Source organism: Micropterus salmoides, unplaced genomic scaffold, assembly GCF_014851395.1.
Source record: "Micropterus salmoides isolate LMB-PRFRI ecotype aquatic unplaced genomic scaffold, ASM1485139v1 Ms_hic_scaffold_1013, whole genome shotgun sequence".
NCBI lineage: Eukaryota > Metazoa > Chordata > Actinopteri > Centrarchiformes > Centrarchidae > Micropterus > Micropterus salmoides.
In genome coordinates, this window is record NW_024040057.1 from 15001 (window position 1) to 24032 (window position 9032).

Below are 9032 nucleotides of genomic sequence, written 5' to 3' on the forward strand. Positions count from 1 at the left end.
TCAGCATAAATGACCGTTACCACCCGTGAGGTGCATGCAATTCTCGGCAGGCAGGCAGAATTCGGCACAACACCGGTTTGCGCTAGCTAACATGTCCCCTCCCCTTCAGACTGCGGCGCTGAGCAGGAAAGCTTATAACATTACAGTAGGCTACGTTTTATGGCTCTATGTAAGATTAGCTCAATTTATAGAAAGTAACTGGTAGCTGTATTTTATTACTACCTACTTGTCCAATGTTGAGAACATCAGATACAAACTTAGACTAAACAGGTATTGCCTAAAGCTCTGTCCTGTACAGACTGATTAAATTATTTTTCAGTTTTCAGATGAGTCTGAAAAGTGGTTGTTGGAAAAGCTGAGCTGAGGTTAGCAAAGCAAAAGTGATACAAACTAGTCCTTTTAAGCTAATGAGGAGACGTTTCTTATTGGATTTTAATGTGCAAATAAAATGCATCTCAGAAGGGAGGAGGTTTTTCATGTTGCCTATTTTTTTATTGATATCTAAACAGATAAATGACAAGAGCTGTAAAATGAAGACACAAAAGGCAAACATGAACACTCTATAGTGATTCTGAGGTCATACTAACAGGGTTTTAGGGGGTGACGCCCAAAACATGCTGTGCCATAGATGTAAAATCACTGTGGAGAGCATCATAACCAACCAAATTACTTTCCCCAAATCTTAATTATCTGCTCTAGCTTTTCCAACTATTTGTTCATATTTGTCACTGGAAACATAAAATTTCTTTAGTTGGCAGATTAGAAGAACGTGAATTGGAGCTCAAGAAGGAATACAACTCTCTCCATCAGCGACACACAGAGGTAAGGAGGAGGGGGAAGGAAGAAAAGTAAACTGTTGTCGAGACAGGCATTAACAACATTCATGACTAGCTTCCTCTTTGGTTTGACTTCTGCAGATGATCCATAATTATATGGAGCACGTAGAGAGGATCAAAATGCAGCAGATTAGTGAGACCTCAGAGTCGAGCACGGCCGGCCGAGTCAGGTAAGACCAGATAAGTTTGTAGAAATGCTGTGCTCATGTCACATGGCATGGATGGTACAGATGGGAAGATTCCCATGTTAATGACTTTTGAGCCTTCAAGTTATCAAGAAGGTTGTGTGATTCAGAGTTCGTCGTGTTAGGACTGAAGTACTGTGCATTGACAATACAACATCTCCATTACATTTGGGTTTAATTACACAGACTTGTGAGAGATGTGAGGCCTTTTGAATTAGCAAGTGCCAAGACCAACAAATCAGAAATTTCAAACATTTTCTAGTCGTAATTACTATTTAAATGTCAACAAGAATGGTAATCAAAATCAGAAACTAATAAAAAAAACTCCAATGTGATATGAATGAGAAACACTTCTGAGGCTCCTCAGGAAGAACCCTATTTTTCCATGGCATACAACACTATAGACAAACCTGTGAACAGGATTATGTGAACTTCGAATGGCGTAGTTTATCTTAGAAACTGTAAAAACAAGTAACTGCAAATCAAAACACTGCCACAGCAAACACTTCAGTTAACAACAAGGACTGAGACAAGATCCATGATTTGCCTTTGACAAAGCATGATGAACCAGTTTTCTTGTCACTCCAGGAGAGAGCGGCCTCTTTCTTTGGGGATCTTTCCATCGTCTGGTGGGGTGTCCCTGCTAACCCCAGACCCCCAGACCAAGGCAGAGACACTGAGTACAGAGGGCTGGAGGTTTACCGACCCATCACAACCACGGTCCAACACCAGCCTCAAGGTATGTGTCGTGTTGGTGGGAAATAATGACTCCATGATTCCAGGGTGATTTTTCTTCAGAGAATGAACTCTTGTCTGGTCCAGACTACATGAAATCAGCCTGTTAACTAACATTGGGAGTTTACAATGGAAATGAACATCGGACATGCAGTGCAGCGTGGTGAGAAACAAGTGTTATGCCTTTATAGTCCAGACACAAAAACACAAGACAGAATTTATTTTTTACCTTTGAGACTGTGTCCTCATTGTTTCCTCCTTATTTCATCAGTGTCAGTTGTGCATCTGGTTATTGTCCAGTCTGCATAGCAACAATCTTAAATGATTAAGACATATTTAGTATTTTATATTATATATTTAGTCCCACTAAATGGTTTACACCTGAACACTCTTACTGTTTTAGCTGTTTGGTCAAAATGAGTGTCAACAGCATAGAAACATGTCCAAAGAAATGCATAAAATATGCAGAACGATATGATGGCTTTAATCCCATTTCCTGGCTGAGTATTTCCAGCCCTCCTGCCAGTGCTAGAAGACAGTAGTTTTGGCTTTGGATCTATTTAAAAATAGAGAGCCTTTGATGAGGCTCGGGCGTGTAGGCAAATCTTAGCAGGCATTTGACAAGGGCACCTCTGTTTTCAGACATCCTCCTCTTTAGCCATAGATGAAAATGCAAACGTGTCTGTTCCCGTGGTGCATCAGTCAGGGGAGATCATTAAATGTATCACATGAATATTATAATAGCAGCAGCAATTCTTCTTTTTGATGCAAATTATGACGTTGAATTTTATTATGTGAAGTGTGTTTTGAGTCATTTCAATTCATGTTAAACTGCTTTAAATACTACTGGGAATACAAAACATTGTTCTAACATAGACATTATAATGGTTATGTTTTCTCAGCTAAAAATAAGCTGTTTTCTTTAACAGTGATTGGTACTCTTGAAAACTGTGTTTGCTGCGTGGGCTATCTGTGGCAGTTCGGACCTGGAGGGTGACAATGTTAATTCATCCCACTGCTGCGTTTTTGTTAAAACTGGGACATCAGCTCTGTGGCGTGATGCATGATGGGAGTGATGCCGCTGTATGGCTCGCAGCCAGTCACTGAGGGAGAAAAGGGCTTGCTGGAATGTGATTGGTTCTTATGTAATCAGTGCTACAGGACGGTTATTGTTGAGCTTTTGAACACGAGCGGCTTTGATATGCAGACACGCTCTTAGAGTTTAACGGAGATGTCATATTTATTTATGGGAGTGTGTGACGTTTCAAGTGAAAAGGAACAACAATTTAAGAACATATGCCAGTCATGATCTTATCTCCATGCACGATATGAGTCTATAAGCAAGACCATCCCATTGCCTTTTAAACTGGAATAATTATATTTTCTAAATCATTACTTTTTGTTTCATTCAAAGGGACCTTGACAATTCAATTCAATTCAGCTTTATTAGCATGAATGTAAAACAAAAATATTGCCAAAGCTACAAATAAATTACAAAAGAACAATTAATTTCATACAGTTCATTAAATAAAGTAAATAAACAGTAAAAGTGTGACAAAGCTATGCCACTTAAAGGGGAACTCCACCGATTTTACATATCAAACTCTGTTTACAGGTCAGGGGAGCACTACTGCGTATGTCAAAAAGTTGCACAAACCCTTTGGTGACTCCGGCATAAAATCTGAGGAATATCATTTGGGGCTGAAGTTTTAAAATGAAAAATAGTGGAGTGTGGAGTTGGAGAGAAGTGAGCTTATCAGCAGTCCACTCCTCATCTCTGCTTAAAACTGGCGGCTCAAGGCTACATTACCTGCTACTAGGGATAAGGGTGTGGAATAAAACACGTTATCTCTGGATCTGTTGCATCAATTGTCTATCCTGTCCCATCAGCCTGACAAATGTAAAGGGGAACATTACTAAATTGGTGGAGTACTGTTTTAAACAGTAGCTATGTAATTGGTACAATTCATGGGAATAATATTTAATTTTAGGTAGTGATGAAAAACACTATTAGTACTTCTTAACTGATTAATACTTCTTTTATTAAGTGAAAACACAAAACATTTGGCTGCAATTTTACAAATCCTAAGATTTACTTACCAGTCCAAGTACAACTTCGAAGGTATTTTGTCTAAGGACGCCATTTGGTCAGGACAGTGACTAATGATTACTGTCTGTCAAAACTAATTGTTTCCTCTACAGTTGTAAGGGTTAGTCAATAAAAAACTACAGGTACATTACATACAGGAAAAGATTACTGAACTTGATATTTTGAAAGATGAATTAACTTTATTGAAGATGAATCTGTTGTGGCTACCTCACAGTGCAGACTGTCTAGTCTAGACTGCAAGCAATAGAGCATGTGCGCACACACACATTAATTACACAGACATGCACACTTAGGGGTGTATGCATTTTTGCTTCTGCACATGTGAGCTTCATTCTTATTCTTCCCCCCCCAAGCAGTTGGACTTTGTCGACCCCCCAAAGGAAATGGAGGGTAAGAGTGCGCAGGACTCTTCTTGGGGGAATTCACTGGCAGACGACTGCAAGGTAGTTGGATGAGTGGCAGCTGGTGGAAGTGCCAGCGGCGGCAGCACGCCTGCATTGGCTGCAGACAGCGCAGTGTTTGTGTTTGCGTGTGTGTGGCCTTCAGTAGCCTCCTCCACTATGCTGTTTCATCTTTTCAAAGGCGTCGCCTCTCACTTGTGCATTTATAGACCCTCACTTTACAGACCACCTGTGCTAGATCGTGCTACATGCAACCATGTCCTGTAACGAAGGCTACATTGGGTTCTTTCAAAATCTAGGCGCACACAACAATCAGGTGTGTCACAGATGGAATTGGTAAATTATTCATCTGTTAAAATCAATAACAGCGTGGTTGCATCTGGCCTCTACAATGCATGAGTTTTTTTTATTTCATACGCTTCTTTGTAGTTTTGCTTCACTTATGCATATCTTCAACATAACAGTAACATTTCTGATCACTCATTGTACAATAAAAATAGCATCATGCATTTTAATAGTATTCTGTATTTTAATGCTGTAGTTGTGTAGATCTGATGTCCAGTAGATTTGCATTGTTCAGTTTCTTCTAAACTGCTTTTAGTTTTTGAATCATGTGGGTTTGTGTCGTATTGTGCTCTAGTGGTAGAATGGCAGCTCCCACTGTGGCTGTGGTTAATTTGAGTTTCTGTGAAGCCCCCACCCCACCCCCCCAAATCCGTGTAGCTGTGCGTGGACTTCCTTGTCTGTTTTTATGTACTAGCTCTGTGTTGCTCATGTTTTCCCTGTGCATTTCCCTGTGATTTGAAAGCTGTTCTCAATGCATCCACATCCATCGTTTAGTGTTTCAGGGTTGTTTCCTTTTTGGTGTTAATTCATAGTATTTCTTTTAGATTCCCTGATGTTTTCAGGATTTATACTTTCCCAAAAAGGTGGAAGGTTGTGTTAATGGATTTAGGTAGATTTTCTCTTTGAGATAATGAAGATGCTCTTGCTCTACACAAAGTAAGAGCTCGTGTCTTCTGTTATAGTGCATGTGTCGTGTGTAGTGAACTCTCTAGCTTGTGATTAGTACTTTTAACCTGCCCAACCATGTTGTCCTGTTAGCTCGCAAACTGTGGTGTTATGCTGTAGTTTTCTTTGTGTCCGAATGTGTTCTGTATGTTTTTAGTTTTTTCATTTCGGCACTGGTTCATTAAAGTCTCCCTGTCATGTTGACCCTTGACTTTCAATGGCTATGTGTAAATAACATAAACAAATAATAAAAAATTATTATTAAATATTGCTGTAAGTAAGCCCCCTTTCGTTACAGGATGAGCTGTCGGACTTCACTGGCTCCAAGTCAGCTACTCCGATGTCCACCACAGCCTCGGACATGGAGAGGGAAGATGGGAATAGTAAGAGCATGGAGGTGCAGGCTGCACCGGGAACCAGATCCATATCAGTGGGTAGGGTCAAACATCAGTAAAACAGCACTAGTTCATAGAATCACATTCATTAGTCATGTATTAAACTTGTTGGTCTTTGTGCATTTCTCCTTTTTTGTGGGGGAAAGGGTTTGGCATACATATTTTGAATCTAAAAAAGTCCTATTTGATGCAAAATGTTCTAGATTTATCCTCACACACAGCACCCTTTCCTCTTTTTGGTATTTTGGCACATGCTGTCTTATGCAGGTTTGCCTGAAAATGAGGACAACTCAGATGTGCAGGACATCATAGAGTCCACCCTGAGCTGGTCATGGATCTCATTGGATACAAACCCTGCAGGTAGTATGAAAAACATGCTTGTCAGGCCAGTTTTAAACAAAGGTAGTAACATCAGCACAACAGGTAACAACACATCAACCTCCTGTTGTGATTACTCTTCTAGCACCCCTACTAAAGGCATTGAGAACATGGCATTTGACCGCAATACAGACTCTCTGTTTGAAGAGCTGTCGTCTGCAGGCACCGGACTCATAGGGGATGTTGATGAAGGGGCCGACCTGCTGGGTGAGTAAAAACGTCATCTTCATTGGAACAATGCAGCACAGAAATGGAATAATGTAGCAGGAATCCTGTCAGATCCTGTGAATACATTTCATCTACATCATGTTGGAAAAGTCTGTATCAATTGTCTCCTTTTCAATAATGAACTGACTGAATGATTGTTTAGCTGAAAAACCCTACTGACACTTTCCCTGGAACTTTAGTATTTAGAATACACACTATTCTACAAGCTCACGTTCCAGAGATTTGCATGTTGTGTGAATATTAAATAAGCATATACATGTTATTTGTGACCATGGCCATGGAAAATACTTGTTTGTAATTGGCTGGTAGATGTCTAATAAAATCCTACAGGCCACAAAGTAACTAACAAGCAAAAAAAATAAGAAGCAGAAAGCAACTTAAGGACACTAACAAAACCATCAATAACCACTTTCTTCAGTTGTAGAAGCCCCTCTTATTATCAGCTTTCTACTTGGTAAAAATCGTCACTTTATAAATAAACGATACCTCCCTCTCAGAGGTTAAATGTGATTGGTTAGTTATGATGTCATTTGAGAATTAAGCTTCTTTCAGTTATAGAGGGACCACCTATCACAGAGCGAAACCTTTTGAATTTGAGAAAATAAATAAATATAAATATAAAATGAGAGTTACTGATTCTGTTTTTTAGATTTAGTCCTTATTGTTCCCTGCTGATTAAACTACAGGTAACCCAAATAATATTAACATGAAGATATTTAACATTTAAAAATAGATGGACGCATGTTCTTTCTTTCTTTTTTCCCCCAGTTTATTCACTTGGCCATGGCATCAAAACACACTTAAGAGGTCATTTTGAGGTGTACTGATTTAGAGAACAATTGACTCTGTGGAGCACAATGTGTATCAGTATCAGTGAAACGTATTGCATACAAATTTTTTATATTTTGTTTACATCTGTAATCGCTTTTATACTGATATACTTTACTACTGTGTTTGAGTAGCAGCTGTTGTAATACTGATACAACTACTTTTAGATTCCTTGTAACTCCCAACACCTGCTGTTTGCTGCAATGCTATACCACTTGCTTTGGTCCAGCTGTTTAGCCATCTACCCATGTTAACATCACCTCTCTCTCTCCCGTGTCTCATCCTCTGGCTTTTGTCCATAATCCCAGTGGAGTACTCTGGTGTGTATGACCTCAAACCTTTCCTTAGCTAAGCATTCTTCTATAATGTCCTTTTGATCTCTACCCATAAGTCACTCTCATTTCCGCCATCATTTTAGCTCACAGATTGTTCTTCGTTAAGTTTGAAAACAGTTGACTTTTGACTACTTTTGACTAAGTTTGGTGCATGAATGATGGAGTCCAATGCTTCCTTTGTTGGCCTAACTATTCTTTTTACAGCTTAAATTTATTATTTTTTTGCCCGTGTATTTTCCTGTTTTCCTTCTCTGTACCGCTGCGATTGCCGTTTCTAACTAGCTTTAGAGACCCAACAGCGCCTTTTGCTTGTGGAGTCAACAACTACACGTTTTAGCTCTGGCTCCTTCATCATTTTTGGTCATTCCACTGTCTCAAACTATATCCGCATTTCTTTCTCTCTCTCTCTCTGCTGCCTTGTTCTTTCCGCCTGACTTGGATTGCATGGTTTTCTCAGACCTTAGTTTGATTGGTAAGACCCCACCCACTCTATCCATCCTTCTCCTGTCAGTCATGTGACATGTGCTGTGCGTTTATGTGTTGTGGCAGTTTCTTGTACTGTGAAAGCTACAGTAACAAATATCTCACTAGCAGATATTTCATGTCTTACGTAGTGCTTTGTTGTATTTTAACATTATTGAGAATAATCTATAGTGTTGAATCTTAACCATCTGTAGTGCTTATGTAGTCACCGCTGCAGCTTGTTGTCATTTAAAAAAAAATGTAATTCTAATTTCATCGTCGCTTCTGTTTAGGTATGGGCCGGGAAGTTGAAAATCTCATTCAGGAGAATTCACAGCTGCTTGAGACAAAGTAAGTACAAACTTAATGGGTTTTTGTGTCATGACTTGGATATATGATATCCACCACTTCTTAATCCTTTGTCCCAGTCAAATTGTGCTAAGAGTGTTTTAAGTATGCTAAAATGTGCTCTCCAGGAATGCTCTGAACGTGGTGAATAAAGACTTGATCTTGAAGGTAGACGAGTTGACCTGTGAGAATGAGATGTTGCAGGGAGAGCTGGAGGCTTTGCTGCAGGCCAAGACCAAGCTGGAGGACAAGACCAGAGAGCTGGAGGAGGAACTCAAAAAGTAAGTCATAGCAGGTAGCAGGTATTGTTTTAACACTACCCTGCTTATATATATTTTATTAAAATGTATTTCCTGTATGTCTTGCGAGTGTAATCCATGGTCTTTTCCAGAGTACGACTTGAGGTGGAGGAAGTGAAACATAAAACTAAAGATGAAGAAGATGTGAGTCTTTACCAACAATGTCTGCGATTGCAGATATATCTACACATATAGTATATAACATGTTTGTTGTTGTCCGATTTGTTAGTATTGTCTATAAATGTATGCAGTAATTGGTAAATGCATGGAAAAACATAAATATACCATGTTTGTCTCTGTCAAGATGCTCATCCCCATAACAAAAATGTATTTCTGTGTGGTCATGTGCGGGTTTAATTGTGTGCTACGGCAGAGTGACGTACCTACAGCCCAGAGGAAGCGCTTCACCAGAGTGGAAATGGCCAGAGTGCTGATGGAAAGGAACCAGTACAAAGAGAGACTGATGGAGCTGCAGGAAGCT

The 9032-nt window shown here is 39.6% G+C and overlaps 1 pseudogene; it reads left to right on the forward strand.

Annotated features, from left to right (window-relative positions):
- The window catches only part of LOC119896731, a 16372-nt pseudogene extending 7343 nt beyond the window's left edge, over positions 1–9029 (forward strand).
- The last annotated feature ends 3 nt before the right edge of the window (positions 9030–9032 follow it).